Genomic DNA, 18,769 nt, shown 5'->3' with positions numbered 1-18,769 from the left:
GTGTAGTAGCAGCACCACCACCATTGGAATTCCTTGCAAGAGGCTTGCATAAACAAGAAGGAAAATGAGTAAGTACTTAAAAAAATGGAATGCACAAGAAGGAAAACCACTTATAAGAGGATTACCACATGTTTGTTCTTCCTCAAAGCCAGCTCAGGCTTCAACTGCTTGAGGCAGCTTGTGTACCTATGTCCTTGCAGTCCATAATTGCCACATGTTATAGTCCCCATTCTTGATGTGTCCTTAGGCTTTGGAACTTCAAATTTCCCCTTGATCCTCTTCTCTTTCTTTCTTCTCTCTTCACTTTAAATGCAGGTGGGTCAATGTCTGGACCAGGGGTCTTTGTCCAGTCATGCTCACCAGGAACTGGATAGATCATTGGTTCATAAGCTGCCACATAAAATTCTTTCTTGAGGAACTTGCTGACATAATCCTCTGGTTTTCTTTTGCCCTTGTTGATTGCTGAGATGGCATGGTTACATGGGATGCCACTGAGGTCCCATTTTCTGCACCCACATGTGTGCACTTGCAAGTCAACAACATGGGTTTGCTGCCCACTTGTAACCTGCCACAAGTTCACACCAGCTTGAATTGGTTTGCAATATTTGGCTCTCTCCTTCTCAACCTCTAGCTTCTCACTATAATGGGGTGTTATATCTCATCTAGCTGTCTTTGCACTCTCCGTATTCCTATGCCACCTCATCATCTGTTTATCCTTTATTCCATCACACATTGTTCTAATTGGTTTCTTCCTAACATCTAGGACATACTTGTTGAACACCTCAGACAAATTGTTAACTACAAGGTCAGTCTTGCAGTTTGTGTCAAATGCATGCCTTGCCCATGTTTTCTTGGGTATTTGACAAAGCCACTCCCAAGCTTCCTGACATTCAGCTCTAAGGTCATTCATTGCAATGTTAAATTTTTGTTCACTATATGCATAGGCAACATTATCCATACACTTCTTCAGATCTTCCCCCCTAAACCCAGCATTTTGGAAGTTTGCATAGATATGCCTAAGGCAGAACCTTTGGTTGCACTTAGGAAAGACAACATTCACTGCTTTTGGTAGGCCCTGGGACACACAATTAAACTAGCTAAGCTACTATCTAGCACAAAACAACCATATAGGAACAAGGACATAAGATGCAAGCACATACCTTTTGTCTATCTGACATTATTGTATATGGACCAAACTGTCCCTCTTCTCCTCCTAGGCAGATTTTAAGTTGGTGTAGAAACCAACACCAGTTAGGTGTGTCCTCTTGCCCAACAATACCAAATGCTAGTGGGTATATATTGTTGTTGCCATCTCTACCAGTGGCAGCAAGTAGTTGAGCACCAGTAGTTAACTTAATGAAGCACCCATCAACACCTGAATGAGCAAGCAAATTCAATATTTAAAACATTCAAATGCATTTCAAGATGAAACAATATGTAACTAATGCACAAGGTGAACAAACTAACCAATGAATGGTCTTCACCCCTTGAGAAACCCCTCCCTTGCTCCATTGATGCAATAGAACATAGCATGTAATCTTGGACCTGGATGGGGGATTTTTTCAGTGGGTGTTGGAGTTACAGTAGTGACTACTACTCTACTCCCAGGGTTTGTATCCATCACTGTCTGAGCATAGTCTTTCAACCTAGGGTATTGCTTCTTGTGGTCTCCTAGCACAGCATCAATAGCTATGTTCTTTGCTCTATATGCCATTGACTTGGGCACATCCACACCATACTTCTCCATGCAAGCATCAATCAAAGTCAGAATGCCAGTTGTTAGATCAGATCTGAATAGTGACTCATACTTCTGTGCAAGCCACTTGGCACTTACCCTTGTTGTCTCTGTAGTAGTAGGGCAAGTGTGCTTAATTCTCATCTTCTTAATTACAAAAGTAGTTTCACCTTTTATAACTGCTGCCACCATAAAGAAGTTGCAATTTTTTTTGTTGCATTCTACAATTATTCTTTGATCTGAGTTCCTATGATATCTGAAGTTTCTTTCTTGAGTGATGTGTAGGTTCAACAAAGCCTCTCTGAATTGATGTTGATCCAAGAAACACATGTGTAGACATAATTGCTCATGTGGTGCATCCATTTTCTCATTGTACCATTTTCTAGGAGGCCTCTGCTTTGCCCTGCTTTTCCTTTTCTTTGGCAGCACAAATGACAATGGCTCAAAACCATCATCATCAGCCTCCTTCAACAATCCTTTCTCTTCTTCATCAGATGAAGGTTTGAAATCAGGTTCCTCCTCTGATACTACACTTGAATGTGACCTTGTTGTAGGCCCTCTCCTAACTGGAAGCTTCTGTTTCTTCTTCTTCTTCTTTTCATGTACAATTACAGTTTCTACATCCTGTGAAACAACTTTGTCATCTTCATCCATTTGAAAAGGTTCCTCAACCTCTGTGTCACCCTCATAATGCACAACTTCTTCCTCCTCAGATTCTTCAGCATCTGTTTCTTCCTCTTCCATTTCATCATACTCTTTCTGTTTCTTTCCCTCAGCCATCTCTATGTCATCAGCATCACCCATATAAAAAGGTGGTACATCAATGTCCTCTTCACCTTCACAATCAGAACCACCACTGCCAACATATCCTTCTTCTTCTTCTATTTCCATAACAGCTTTCATTTTTCCTTTTACATTCTTGCTCTCTTGTGTGCAAAGACCAGTACCATGAGCTACACTGTAGCTACTACTCTGACTTTCAAATGCAACTCCTTCTTCATTAACAGCATAGATGGGTGCCTCACTGAGATCATATAACACAGGCTCTTCATACACAACAGTGGATAATTCTTGCCTCTCAAACTGGCTGCAAGGAGGTGGACATACCCTCACTAGCAAATTTAAGACCTTAGACTCCTCAACCTGCTTCTTTACTAATTGCAACTCAGCATTACACTCTACCATCTCCAATCCTTTCTCCCCTAATTGTGGATTCTCAATGTGAAACAGCAGATCATATTCACTAAATCCTTGGGTTTCCATCACTGCAATCATATTCAGGTATGTTACATCTGAACTGCAGAGCTTCAACTCAAACATTTCTGAAGCATCAAAATAGAACCTAACATCCAAAATATCATCATACAAACTGCAAAATGAAATAACAGAAAAAATGGTTAATAAACAATTTTACTTAACAGATAGGCTAACATATAAACACCTAATGCTGCTCTGACAATTTGGACTAAGAAATAACAATGTAATCCACTAATGCTGCTTTGCTCTGCTCTAGTTAGGACTCATGTAATCCAATATACTTCTCTGCTCTACTTAGGAACTAGCAATTAGAGTGCTAAACATGCAGACAGTAAACGAGGCAGTAAACCCTAACCCTAATCCCCAATTTCAGTTTGCAAAGATGGAACAATGGAACACTTACAGAACACCACCGATGCCATGAGTCCACTGATGGGCGGTGCTAGGGTTGGCCAACCAAATTCGCGCCATCTTCAGCCTCTGCTCCATCGACAACGCCGGCTCCGCAAAATCTTCGTCCTCGCTACTGTACTCCGAGCTGGAGTAGCAACCACTCCCATCGAGGCCTAAGCGGGGGAGGTCGCCGCCGCTCGCATCGCCCTGGCCATCGTCGCCTGCCGGAGTAGCCGAGGCCATCGTCGCCTAGGGCACAGCAGCCGCGGGGGAGAGGAGGGCGCGAGGGACGAGCAGCCGCGGTGGAGGTGACAGCGCCTAAGCTGTTCGATCCATGACTACGGTGGCGTGGTGTGGCGGGCGGCGGGGCGGGCGGGGAGGCAGCCGCCGGCGAGGAGGAGAAGGAAGAGGGCAGAGCGGGGTCGGGGTGTGGCTCGACCGCACCAGCCGCGCCCTAAACGGTGCGAGCCGGCCTCGTCCCAGTCAGCGCCCAGTCAGCGCGCGGGCACGCGCGCACTGGCCAGCGTGTCGCCTGACGGGCGGGCCCAACCGGTCAGCTTTTCTGTCAATACGTATAAAACACACTTTTAGTCTTTTTTGCAACAGCTCGCCCCAATCTTAGTACTGACATATAAAAATTACCAATTTTGATACCAATCTGCTTCCAATGCCCCAATTGTGATACTTCTGTGCAATTTACTTTAATAATGGGGAGGGCATGGCCGCCGGAGGCACGGAGAGGGCCGGAGCCCAGAGAACTCCACCACCACGTGCCGACGCAATAAAGCGGAGTAGCAGCCCCCAACCGCACCGGAGTCCCGCGGCGCGGTGGGGCGCGGCCGACACATGGACCATCGGAGCTTTGCGGTCCGCGTCGCCGTCGCGTTCCCCTCGTTGGAGCTCCATCTTCTTGGACTTTGCTGCCTGTACTTCTTTCTTTGCGCTAACACGCGCGCAGCTTTGCATGGGGTTAAAAGACGATGATCATCTCTCTCCCGTTAAAAGATGACCAGCTCAGAGCCGCGATTTGCTTCCAACACAGGCGCCAGTTGGGCTGGAGTTGCAGCCATTTCCATGGTGGACACACTGCTCATGAGATGTGTTCTTGCTTGATGTAGTACATTATAGAAAGGCTACCGCACCTAATGCCACGTTCCGGCCTTCCGGGGACACCAAAAGCACAATACTACAAAAGCAAGGGGCATTGATGAGTGGTGGGGGTATAGGGAGGCAGGTAGTGCTGCACCGCCGGCTGCCCCATGTCCTGCTCGCCATAAGTGGCTCCAGCCATGTGTTGGGTAGTCAGCGAGGCATTTCGTGTAGGGACTGGTTAGGGTAAGGTCATCAACAACATTCGGCCTCAAATCAGACACCACATTCGTCCGTGAAACGGTGAGAACCAATCCGCCGAAGCTGATGCGGGAGTCGGCTATCCATCCAACCGTAACAACAAATGCCCCGAGACATTTTTAACAGAATTTAGTGAAAATAAGCAAATTTAAATAAACCAAACGAATTCCATTAAAACTTGAATAATTTTTACATATAACTGTGATAATTTGGGCTCAAGGGGCTGTTTGGTTGCCACCTTGTGCCCAAATGCCTGACATGAGCCTCTCCCAGTGACCCGTCGAAGGTGTGTTTGGTTGGTGTCCTGAGAATCTAGCCTGAAAATCTTGCCTGACAGAGGCCTACATAGTTGGTGGCCTGAGCTACATGCAAACACATCGTCTCCTACCTGAGTATAATCAGGGTGGCAACCAAACACGGTCTTCAATATGAGGTGCGCCTGAGCTTGCAATTTCACCAACAAAATCAGGCTACTCTCATGCATGCAAAATTGTCAGACATGTTGCTCGAGGTGGCAACCAAATGACCCCTACGTTTAAACCGGAGGACATGTGGCTCGTCGGTCGGCCATGAGGCTCGAAAAATGAAGCTTAGCTACCGCAAAGCCAGCAAGTGGCTAATCAGACGACGATGATGATGATGAGTCCGTCAAGCTTAGCTTCAACGGTAGGGGAGGAGTGGTGGCCTTTACGGGACCCAAGCGCCATCAACCTCCTATGCTCTATTCTTTCTCGCTGCCCGCGGACGTGTCAGCTTCATCATTATGCCGGCGGGGCACGACCGATGCGGAGCTGGCGACATCGTCCTTGCCGTAAACTTAATCTGCCGGCTCGTCGATATCAGCGAAGGCGACTTATTTCTTCGCCTGCACGACGCGGTACCACTAGCGCTTGCGGCGGATGTCGCGGGCAGAGCGGTAGGATAGGAGTAGCACCTCCTGCTCGTCCACGTCCACGTATGCTGAGATGACCATGTCGACGCCGAGTTACTCCCCCCTCACGCCAGTGCTTGTCGAGGAGGCGAAGGTTGTGGGCCTGGTCGGTCCGCGTCTACCGAAATGGGGCCTTCCTCTCTTCCAACACTATGTCGGTGTAGTGAGAACGCTCCTCGCCCATGGTGATGCCGGCATGGGCCGACGAGGAAGGTGGCGTCGGCTCATCCATTGGCTCGTCTACGGCGCTGGCCACCACCCGCAATGGCGGCAATCTCCTTCTTCTGTTCGGACGAGAGGTTGTCCCACATGGCTTTGGACCTCGATGAGTCCATGGCGGTGTAGTGCCGAGAGGAGGTAAGGAGCGGAGGAGGTTGGATGCGGCTGTTGTCGGGCCTGGCGTCTAAATAGCGGGCGGATGGCAGGCCGCACGGCGAGGTGTTTAATGGTGGGCTACAGACGGATGGACGGTAGCGTCAGAATAGGTTTCTCGGCAACCGCACATGATTAATGGAGGGATGCGGGCGGACAGGTTGTTGTTTGAACATGGAGAAGGCCCGTGCACCGGGAAGCGGCGTGGGCGGCACTCTCGGCCGGCGCAACTTCAATGCCGGCTGTAGTGAGAGGTCGTGTCTGCTCTAAGCATCCCGGCGAGGTACATTCACCCCCGTGGTGGCGGGGCGTGCCCCTCCCTCGGCCGCACGCCTACACATGTCCCAAAGACATAATATAGGATTTTTTCCAATCACTTCTGGACATCATTTTATGTGTCCGCCGTGCAAATCTGTAATTTCCCGCTCTGAAACCTTAAGAGTGCAATCAATGTCTAAAATATTGTAGGCGACCCTAAAAAATGCGGGGACTGGCATGTTTCATGCGATGGCCTCCATTGAGAGCACAAGATGTTTTGAGGCCAACTGAGCAACAGGACCCCACTTCCTTCACAAACCGGCCATGAGTAGAGGAGGTAGCCATGGAAGCGGTGGTGTGACAACAAGAATAAAGCCTGGGCAGGAGGAACTGGAGAAGCACGTGTTCATACAGGGCACGAAGGGTTTATAAAAACCATAAGAGAAAAGGGAGCCCATCTACTTAAATTAATTACACTCTAGAGCCGGACAAGGAGCCCTTTTCTTAATAGTCCAAACCTAACTCGTGAATAAGTATCAAAGAGAAATGTGCATTGAAACAACACTTTGCCGACAACCATACTATGTGCTCTCGGCAAAGGATATCTTTGCCGAGAGCTGCAACACTCGGCCAACATTTTTATCGATTTAAAATATTTAAAGAAAATAATTCACTAATGAGTTAGTGACAGGTGTGTCCCACGGGCCATGTATATTATTCGAAAATTAAAATATATGTCGAGAGCCTTGTTTAAGTGCTGGGCAAAGACACCCTGATGTCAAGGAGTCGTCGAGCGCAAACGGACATGACCCGTGGCAACTTATTTCCTGTATTCTTTGTTTGGCTCTGGGCATATATGTTCTTTGCCGAGTCTTTTGTCTCTACAGTGTGCTTTTTGGCAATGTTCTATCTCCGTTGTTGTGTTTTATGGTTTGCCGAGAGCCACAGTTAGCGTATATCTCTCTGACTTAGAGCCAAAAACTCGGCGTGCGACCAAATTCTAGTAGGTGGCGGAGCATCCAAACGGTAACTGGGAAAAGGCCGGAAGCATATGGGCCTTAGACCCGTGCATCATCACTTGTCACAAAAAACCCGCCAGGGCTATATATCACCTTTGAGCACGAGGGAGTGGGCTAAGCCAATACTGTACCCCCTTCGGCTTGAATTGTTTTTCTCTGTTGTGTTTTCTGATCTGTTTTCATATTTTGCATCGGATTTCTTCAGACTATTATGATTTGCTTTGTTTCTTTCTTTGGGTTTTCATCGGTTTTCTTTCAGTTTTTTTCTTTCATTTTGTTTTTTGCAACCAATTATACCTTTTTATACACATTGTACATTTTTTGCATATATCAAAAACATTTTTTATACATGTTTTACATTTTCAAATTCATGACTAACATTTTTTCAAATATATGTGTTGAACTCTACCTTTTGTGATACACACACTATATTTTTCACATACATCTGAAAAAATATACACTTTAACATTTTTTAAATAAATTATTAAAATTTCCAGATACTTGGTTTTGAACATTTTTCTGTAAAGCTATTTTTTTCAAATACATGTTGAGACTCTTTTTGAAGGATGCAGAATACTTTTTAAAACTATGCAAACAATTATTTACACCATATATAATTATTTTTAAAATGTCTCAAACTTTTGTTTTTGAAACGTCTGACCTTTTTTGAATGGTGTGATTTTTTTTCTTCTGCATTACACAAACAATTTTTTACATTGCATAATAATTTTAACAAATTTCACCCACCTTTTTTGAAACATGTGAACATTTTTTCAATGCCACAAACTTTGTTTAGAATGCTATCAACATCATTTTTAAAACTACGCTAACAAAAATGTTAAACCTTATTTGTTTCAGTTTGTGCTTCTGCTTTTGCAGCTTTTTCAGGTTGGCAAAGAGTAGTAAAAAAACCCTAAATATGTGCTTTTTTGCTTCGGCTTTTGGCTTATACCATCATATGCCAATATTGAATTATAAGCCAAAAGCCAAAGAAAAAGCCTCTATTTAGGAGATCTTTTGCGATAGTAGAAAAACTGGAAATGCAGAAGCAAAAGCCTAGACAAACAGGGCCTAAATTGAGTTAACACTTTTCAAATTCACAGTTTTCAATATCTTAAACAGTTTTTTTTGAAATATATGTATTTAAAATATATGTATTGAGGCAAAAGTATAATATTTATTTAAAAAGTATGGACATGAGGAAAATGAAAAGAACTAACCTACAGGGAGCTACTTCGGCCGAGACAATACTAACGCCAGGAGGGCACCCTTGAGGCAAGAACTCCTTTGATCTCAAAACACATATCCTCACGCGACGCGCTCCTGGGCCGGCCCAATAATGAGATTTTATTCCTATCGCCATTTTGGGAGTAGAGGGATTCAAAATACGCCTGCGAGCGTTGACACCAATCCCGAATAATCACTAGGTCGAGTTCATTTCAATAAACACAAAGAGCAAATAGTTTCATTTGACCCTTCCTTCAGTCAACATATATTATATACCCAATATAAATTATTATTTTAAAAAAGTATACATTTGAAAAATAATTCTAAAAAATATTGAAAACAATCCCGACTTTGAAATAGGTTCTTAGAAATTGGAAAAAGTTCGTGGAAAAATTAAAAATTCATCAATTTTCAAAAAGAAATTATCCATTTTGAGAAACAGTTTACAAATTTTGAAAAAAGTTTCATCAATTTTGAGAGAAAGTTCATAAATTTAAAAAAGTTCATCAATTTCGAAAAAAGTTCACAAAATTTAAAAATGATCATCAATTTTATAAAAAAAAGTTCATTGCGTTTAAAAAAAGTTCAAACATTTTCAATAGTTCATCGATTGTGAAAAAAAATCGTGAATTTTATGATAAATTCATTGATTTTGGAAAAAAAATATTTCTGGATTTTGGAAAAAAAACGTCAATTTCATAGAAATATTTCACCAATTTTAAAAAGTTCATTGATTTTGAAGAAAAATCAGAAATCTGCACATTTAAGAAAACAAAAAAGGGAAAGAAACAGGAGAAAAAGAAAAAAAGAAAAACCAAACAAATCCGTCGGGAAACTGACGAAATGGGTAAAAGCTGGTTTCGGAATAAGAAAGAAATAAAAGGAAAAAAGGAAGCAAGTAATCTCAAACGGCAATGTGTCGTAGTGTTTGTTGTTGTTTAGTCGCACCAAAGAGGTCGCGAGTTTGAACCCTGGCGCCCACACTTGTTTTTTTAAAGTTCAACAGAAAAATAAAGAAGGAAGGGGCCGACCCAGATCGGAGGGTGGGTGGGGGGGGTGTGCACCCGCTTGTAAAAAATCACATTAACAGGCGTCTGAAGAACAGGTGCAAAATAGAGGGCGCGTGTTCAACGAGACCTGGGGGAAGGCTCGCGTTGAGAGGCAGCTACACATGGGCCGCCCCAGGTTCGCCGGAGGGCACATTCTCAGTTTTTTAACGTTCTATGTTTTCTTTTTTGCTTTTATTTCTGTAGTTCTGCTTATACTCTAAAATATTCTAAAAATATATAGTACAAAAAACTCTTCAAAATACTTTTGAAAAATGTTGAATGAGTATTAAAAAAATGTTGAAAACAAGTATTTGAAAATTGTTGAACGAGTATTTAAAAAATGTTGAACACGTATTTGAAAAAATGTTGTACAACTATTTGAAAGAATGTTGATCATGTATATAAAAATGTTGAACAAGTATTTGAGAAATGATAAACATGTATTTAAAAATGTTGAACAAGCATTTGGAAAATATTAAACACGTATTTGAAAAATTGTTGATCATGTATATAAAAATGTTGAACAATCATTTAAGAAATGTTGAACACGTATTTGAAAAAATATATTACAAGTATTTGAAAATTTGTGGATCATGTATATAAAAATGTTAAACAAATGTTTAAAAAATGTTGAACAAGTATTTAAAAAAATATTGTACAAGTATTTGAAAAAATGTTGATCATCTATATAAAAATGCTGAACAGGTATTTGGAAAATTTTGAACAATTATTCAAGAAAATTGTGAACAAGTATTTGAGAAAATATTGACAAGTATTTGAGAAAATATTGAGCAAGCATTTGAAGGAAAAACGGAGAAAGGAAGAAAAATCCGGAGAAGAAAAAATACAAAAGGAAGCAAAAAAAATGAAAATGTAAAAGGAAAAATAAACAAGAAGTAAAGAAGAGAAAAGAAAACAAAAATCCCTAAGAAAAAAAGAAAATAAAATAGAAAAAAGGATGAAAACAAATGAAAAACTGCTTCACTCGTCTCAACTATAGAACGCGTCTCATACTTATCATGAGTGAGATTTGGGCGGAGTGGCGAGCAGGATCGAATCCCGCTTCGGTAGTACAAACTTGAGTCATCTAATTTAAAACGGAGGAAGTATTATTTTTCTTTTCCTGCGCGAACATCTGCGCCAAATAGGACATGCCGGAGAGAGAGGACCGGGAAAAGGGCGGAAGCAATATGGGCTGTAGACCCGTCCACCGCCTTGTGCCACCAAAAATCCACTTCTTAGCCATCTTTTCGTAAAGTGCACGATCCACGGCCTGCCTATTCCAAGCCGGTGCGTATCTTAAGCGGACCCGAGGGCCTGTTCCTACACCAAAAACTCCCAGTTCTTCTCTCTCAAGACAAGGCCCGCACGACACGGACCGCGTGCCGTATCTGAAGCGGAGTTGAAGTCCCGAACTCCCGATCCATCTCTTCCTTCCTTTTTCGGCCGTCAGTCATATATAACTTCACCCCTCGGTTGCGATCGCAAAACCCCCCCAAAACCATCTAGGTCTTCCAAATCTCGCATCCCCAACTCCGATCCGATGACGCCGGCCCCAAGAAACCCCTTCTCGCCGGGCTTCCTGCACGCCGACGCCCACGCCGCGCAATCGAACCCAATCCCGACGTCTCCTGATGGCATCTTCCAGAGATATCTCTTGCAGCTTAAGAAGAGGGCGACGACTACGAGCAACGGCAGCAGCGCCGACGATTCATTCGTGGTCCCGCCGAAGAAGAGACGGGCGGTGGACACGGTGGGCGAGGGCACCACCGGCTCCTGCGCGATCCCGGTTCAGAGCCGGCCGAGGCGAACGGCGGCGTGCAACGTTGCGTACGTGAGCATGGAGGAAGAGGAAGCCGGGACGTCGTCGGCGGCCGGGGCGAAGAAGAACCGGAATAGGAACAGGAATAGCAATGGCAGTAGAAAGAACGGGCCGCGGCCGGTGCGCGACGCCGCGCCGCTGGTCATCATGAAGACGCAGCACCTGGAGACATAGCGAGGCATAGCGGCAGCACCTGGAGACGCTCGGCGCCACGGCCCCGCAGTTCGTCATCATGAAGAGCCTCCAGATGAGCGACGTGGACCGCAACCAGAACCGGCTGCTCTTCTCGTGCAAGCGCGAGTTCCTCGAGGGCCACCCCATCACCGGGATCCTAGCCGAGAGGGAGACGTACCTCGTGCACGATCGGGACCGCGGGCTGAGCGTGTTAGAAGATGTTGTATAGGGAAAGGAAAGGTATTTAACTTGTATTTCTTCTTATCTCTTTTTCTGATCTATCTTCTCAAACCTCCTGTACCGAACGTGATCTATTTCCTCTCGATCTATTTTTGTAAACCACGGCACCCATCATATATATACAACCGCGGCCCGATCAAAGGGTTCAACGCTTCCATTTAGTTTTACATGATAACAGAGCCTCTTCCTTGACAAATCGAATAGAGATCACATCTAGCTACCCCAGGCGACCACAACTATGTCCACCACCTCCGCCGCCCTGACGCCGAGCACCATGGGTGCCCTCACTACCGACGCCTCCTCCTCCATCTTTGCATCTTCGTCCACCTCCACCCCCACCAATTCCTTCCTCGGATCGCCGCCGCAAGAGAAGTTGACGAGAGGCAACTTCCTTCTCTGGAAGGCCGTCGTCCTACCCCAAATCAAGGGCGCGCAGATGGAGCATCATCTTGACGCGAAGACCCAGCGCCGCCGCCCACCCTCACCGTTACCAAGGACGGCAAAGAGGAACAGGTGGTGAACTCTGCCAGATCCCTCTGGTACGCACAGCAGTAACAACTCCAAGGTTACTTGATGGGCTCCCTCTCCCGCGACATCCTTGCACAGGTGGCCACGCTCCAGACGCCGGCAGAAGTCTGGCGCGCCATCCACGACATGTTCGCCGCCCAGAGCCAAGCGCAAGCCATCAACACTCGCATCGAGCCTACGAACCTGCAAAAAGGTAACATGACTATGGCAGAGTATCTTGGCAAGATTAAGAGCCTTACCGACGAAGTTGCATGCACTGCCGCCACGCTCTCCGATCCGGAGATTGTATCCAAGATCTTGGCCGGACTGGACATGGATTATAATCCAGTCGTCTCGGCCCTTGCTGCTCGGGTGGAGCCGATCACCGTCCAGGAGCTATATAGCCAGCTCCTGGGCTTCGACGCCCGCCTCAGTCTCCTTCATGGCGCAGCTTTTCGCCAATCTTCTGCCAACGCCGCCTCGCGCGGACGCGGCCGTGGGCGCGGTCACCACGCGCAACGCGGCGGTGGGCGCGAGCGCGGCAACCCCCAGGGCGACAGCGGCTACACCAACAACTACGGCAACACAGGAGGCGGCAGCTACAACAACTCCTCCAACAGAACAGGGGGTGGTGGCTTCAACAACAACACTAGCCGCCGCCCCTCCTCCTCCTCTCGCGGTCGCCCTCGCTGCCAACTCTGCAAGAAGGCCGGCCATGAGGTCATGGACTGCTGGCACCGCTATGATGAAGACTTCGTTCCAGATTGTCGTCAGGTTGCTGCAGCTATGCGTGATCAAGGAGGAGAAGGAGTGTGGTATGTTGACTCCGGCGCCACGGATCATGTCACAAGTGAGCTAGAGCAACTTGCTCTCCGTGAAAAATACCACGGCAATGATCAGATTCACACCGCAAGCGGTGGAGGTATGGATATTAGACACATTGGTCAAGCTTTGATTAATTCCCCTATGCTTAAACGTGATCTAGTCTTAAAAGATGTTCTTCATGTTCCTCAAGCCGATAAAAACCTTGCCTCTATGTCTCGTTTAGCCACTGATAATAATGTCTTCTTTGAAACTCACCCTCGTTACTTCTTTATCAAGGATCGGGCAACGAGGGAACTTCTACACCACGGTAGATGCATTGGCGGCCTCTACCCCATCACATCCGGAGCACTTAGTCGCAAGCATCGTCAGGTCTACTCCGTCATCAAGCCCTCCTTGGCAAGGTGGCATCAACGTTTAGGACATCCTTCCTCGGTCATAGTTAAGCAAGTAGTCAATAAAGGCAAACTTTCCTTGTCACACAGTCCTATTAGTGATTCGGTTTGTGAAGCTTGTCGATGTGCCAAGAGTCACCAACTTCCCTATCCTAAGTCTAGTAGTGTTTCTCATGCTCCTTTAGAGCTTATTTTCAGTGATGTATGGGGACATGCCCGAGATTCCTTTGGCAGAAAAAAATATTATGTCAGCTTTGTCGATGATTACAGCAAGTTTACTTGAATTTATTTACTTAAGTATAAATCTGAAGTCTTTTCTATATTCCAAGAGTTTCAAAAACTTGTTGAAAGACACTTTGACAGAAAAATCTTAACAGTCCAAAGTGACTGGGGAGGGGAGTATGAGAAGCCCAACTCCTTCTTTCGTAGTATAGGCATTGCACACCATGTGTCTTGTCCCCATGCTCATCAACAGAATGGCTCTGCCGAGCGTAAACATCGCCACATTGTTGAAGTTGGCATCTCTTTACTTGCTCATGCATCCATGCCTCTTAAGTATTGGGATGAAGCTTTCATCACTGCCACATATCTTATTAATCGTCTGCCTAGCAAAGTTATTGGAAATTCTACTCCGTTGGAACGTCTTTATCATCAAAAACCAGACTATAATTCCCTCAAAACTTTTGGGTGTGCATGCTATCCCAATCTTCGTCCATACAATCATCATAAACTTGAGTTTCGTTCTACTCAATGCGTTTTTCTTGGCTATAGCAATCTCCACAAAGGCTACAAGTGCCTAGAAATTGCTACTGGACGTATTTATATTTCTAGAGATGTTGTTTTTGATGAAAATCTCTTTCCATTCGCCAAGCTTCATCCAAATGCAGGCGCTCTCCTTCGTGCTGAAATAGCCCTTCTTTCTGATCACGGGGGTGAATTAACTAAAGCTGATCATGTGAAAAATTCCACAGAAAATTGTTTTTCTACAGATTCTGGCCGTCATTTTATGTGTGCAGGTCCAGACAAAAACGGCACAGGATCCATCAAAAGCAGATATTTCATTGTTCTTTTATCATAAGGGTAATATTACTATATTTGTACTTGTTTATGTTGATGATATAATTGTTGCAAGTTCAAGTTCAGATCCTACCACTTGTTTGCTTAAAGATCTTAAACTGGAGTTTGCTCTCAAGGATTTGAGAGATCTTCACTATTTCCTTGGCATAGAGGTCAAGCAGGTTAAGGATGGTATTCTTCTTACTCAGGAAAAATATACTACTGACATACTCAAAAGAATAGGACTACAACATTGTAAGCCTGTAAGCACACCAATTTCAACTTCTGAGAAACTTACTCTTGAAAGTGGAGAAGCTCTTGGACCAGAGGATGCAACTAATTACAGAAGTATTGTGGGTGCTTTGCAATATTTGACTCTTACACGTCCTGATATTTCTTATTCTGTGAATAAGGTATGTCAGTATTTACATGCACCTAGAACAACTCACTGGACTGCAGTCAAAAGGATTTTAAGGTATCTTAAGTTTTCTGAAGGACTTGGACTTCAAATTACCAAATCTCCATCTCTGCTTGTTACTTCTTACTCTGATGCAGACTGGGCTGGGTGTGCTGATGATAGAAGATCCACAGGTGGTTTTGCTGTGTTTCTGGGAACTAATCTTATATCCTGGAGTGCAAGAAAACAGGCTACTGTCTCACGATCAAGTACAGAGGCTGAATATAAAGCCTTGGCAAATGCTACAGCTGAAGTGATGTGGATACAGACTTTACTTTATGAACTTGGAGTCAAGGCTCCACAAGCTGCAAGATTATGGTGTGATAATATTGGTGCAACCTATCTTTCAGTCAATCCTGTTTTTCATGCATGCACTAAACATATTGAAGTTGATTTCCACTTTGTCAGAGAAAGGGTAGCTCGAAAGCTCCTTGATATTCGGTTTGTACCTACTGGAGATCAACTTGCTGATGGCTTCACAAAACCTCTCACCATGAGGAGATTGGACGAGTTCAAGTACAATCTTAACCTTGCAAAAGTTCCTTGAGGTTTAGATTGAAGGGGAGTGTTAGAAGATGTTGTATAGGGAAAGGAAAGGTGTTTAACTTGTATCTCTTCTTATCTCTTCTTCTGATCTATCTCCTCAAACCTCCTGTACCGAATGTGATCTATCTCCTCTCGATCTATTCTTGTAAGCCACGGCACCCATCATATATATACAACCGCGGCCCGAGCAAAGGGTTCAACGCTTCCATCGAGTTTTATAGAGCGTGGTCGCCCAAGACGACCGCGGCAACCAGTTCAACTTCACGCTCAAGTACCTCGACTCGAACGGCGGGTACCGCTTCATCGGCCGCGGCTGGAACGACTACGTGGCCAAGAACAAGCTGGTCAAGGACGATCTCCATTTTGTCGTCGAGGTGTGGGCGTTCCGGTCGCCGGAGCTGCCCGGGCAGCCCAAGGTTCCCGGCATCGAGGGGCTGCAGGGCCACCCTGACGGCGCCCTCGGGTTTCTCCTCCGATTACATCACAACGAGAGCAGGGACGTCCACCGCGGCGGCGGCGGCGAGGAAGAAAGGGAGTTTGTGCTGCGGCCGGTCCAGCAGAAGAAGGGGCAGGCACCGGCCAAGGCGGTGCGATCAAAGAAGCTTGTGGGTGGGCATGTGAGTCAGGGCGAAGCCGTGGCGAGGGAGGTGACAAGGGCTGAGATAGTTGAGGCGGTTGGGGAGGAAATGGCGGATGCGTTGTTCGGGCTGTTGATGCTAAGGTCCAGTGCCCCCGTTCCAATGCCTCCCTTTGAAAATACAACGTGTGCTAAGGTTTGCTAGGACAAGAATTTGACGGATAACACTCATACCGGAAAATACTTGTCATCAAAATAAATAAATAAAGATGTGTCTAGATGTATATTAGTTCTAGATACATCTTTTTTTATCCATTTTGATGATAAGTATTTTCGGACGGAGGAAGTATAGATTGTGCGATTCCAAATGGCTTCCAAAACTTTGGGTCCTGAATTTTTACACCATGAATCATTAACGTATACAGTTGTTCTTCGTGTTTTAAAAGAATTGAGTTAATCTTCATATTCTTATTTTCCAAACAACATTACAACATCCCGTGGGTAGCTTCAACTAGATCATCGCTTTCTTTCAGTTCCTTTGTTTCATGCGAACCAAATTCTCTGTGCATCTTGCTATGCAGAGAAAAATGCTATTCGGATGATGTTCAAAACACGCTGAGGCCAGATGGCTTAGGAAAGGCAAAACAACAACCGATTATTTTGCCAACTCTTCGGCATGGTTGATGTGCACCCTTCGGCTAGGGTGGTTGTAGATTCGGTGAAGACTCGGTTGAACCTAATTGCTTCCAACATCGCAATCTAGGCGGACGATGATGTCTCTTATTATGCTTATCTCGTGGGAAATTTGAAGAGAGAGAAATGCCCGTGTCTTCCATGACACCATAGTGTTGTCTCGCGGTGGCAAAGTATTTGAGTAATGTGATCATGGGCGGAGCTACAAGGGCACTTGGGTGTACAAATGTACACCCATTATTTTGCCAAAAAAGCATTGAGTAAAGCTGTGAATTAGGGAGTTTGTACACCCATTGTATGAATGCTAGCTCCGAATATGATGCCGCGAGAGTAATATGGTGTAATTCGGCCTTTGGACAAAAACCTCTAAATCTTCTTATACAAGGAAAGTGACAAATCTTTTGCCCAGTCTTAAAAAAAACTTGGGCATGGTATTATACAAATGGGTTGCGCCCGCAAGCCTCCAATTATTCGCCTCACACCGTATCTTAGACATGATTATGGTTGACGGCACACTCGCATTCCGCTTGTTTCAAAGCTCCCATGCCACCACAGCACGCCACGACTAACATCGGAAACAATGCCACATGGTGCTACTCTTCTTACAGCTAACGGCATGAACACATGTAGTCAAGACAATCATGGCGGGCACCAACACGGTGCTTCAAAGGTGGTGGCAGCACACACATATACGGCAACATCGCCCGGAACCATCTACTAATGCTAGAACAATGGAGTTTTACCATGCATGGAGCTCTCCTCTATCCTCGCTCCGTTCCAAGTTCCAACCCCCGAAGGCCGGCCATATCCTCGCCCAGCAGCTCTGGGCCTGCCTTGGCGTTTGACGCGTCCTTGTCCTGTGCTTGCTGTGACTAGGACGCGCGCGCATTATGAACGAAGTGGTCGCGCTCTGGCGCTCATTTACCAGGAGATGCCGACGGGAATGCAAGCAGTAAACTTTCCATATCAGCCGCTCTGCATGCCTCCTGCGACCGAGGCAGGCAGCTCTACTGTTCCTAACGTAAAAAACCACGGAGACTCCAGAGCCCGCACGGACAACGATGATGGACTGACCAAACGTGCGCGCCGCCCCAGTAAAGTAAAGTTGAGCCGAGCTGAGCAGCACCGCGGCCAGGCCTGCTGCTGCTAATGCTCCTGCTAGCTAGCGGACTGGGCGCCGGGCGTCGCCGGCGGCGTCAGCGCGCATGGCGCATGCATGCACGGCTGCGCGTCGATCAGGTGATTCAGGCCATGGCAGTTGCAGGCCTGAGCGAGCGGAGGGCGATGCGAGGGAGGGAGACGTCGCCACCGGCTGGTCGATCGCTCGATGGATCCCCAGTTTTGTCCCATGTCCATCAATTAGCCAGCCCTGGCCGTCGCCGGCTGGCAGCAGCCTGCCGCCCTGCCCTGCGCGCCTCCCTCCATCATCTTGCGTGCATTGCCGCTGTGTCTGCGACGCTCCTGGGACTATTGGACCATGCATGCATGTATATACGCGAACGTCATGGCCATGGCTGGGGAATGGTGAGCAATGATGCGAACGACAAGGGCCGGGCCACCCGCCTGGGACGCGCCATGCATATGCCGATATACGTGCCTGGCTCATGCGGAGTTTCTTCTCTTCTTACCAAGCCACGCACGCACCCATCACTGGCTAGATGGTTGTATATGCTTCAGTCTTCTACGTACAATCGCAAATTCGTCTCCTAGCGTTGCTCATGCTTGAGTGTCACTTGGTTGGCCTCTCTCCGGGGCTATACGTACCTGGCTACCTGTGTTCGCTGCACCTAGCTACGTGTGTTGAATAAAGCACTACTAGAAAAAGGTCTATAGATGAGATTGACACTAATGGCGCACCAGACAAGCGGTGCGTCATTAGTATATACTAA

At 45.9% G+C, this 18,769-nt stretch overlaps 1 pseudogene; it reads left to right on the top strand.

The window, feature by feature from the left end:
• The first annotated feature begins 11,001 nt into the window (after window positions 1–11,001).
• LOC123056971 (uncharacterized) lies at window positions 11,002–16,392 on the top strand (annotated as a pseudogene).
• Window positions 16,393–18,769: the final 2,377 nt, after the last annotated feature.

This window comes from Triticum aestivum, chromosome 3A (assembly GCF_018294505.1).
Source record: "Triticum aestivum cultivar Chinese Spring chromosome 3A, IWGSC CS RefSeq v2.1, whole genome shotgun sequence".
In the NCBI taxonomy this organism is placed as follows: Eukaryota; Viridiplantae; Streptophyta; class Magnoliopsida; order Poales; family Poaceae; genus Triticum; species Triticum aestivum.
Note: the sequence above shows the minus strand (reverse complement) of the source record. Positions and strands in the feature narration are given on the sequence as shown.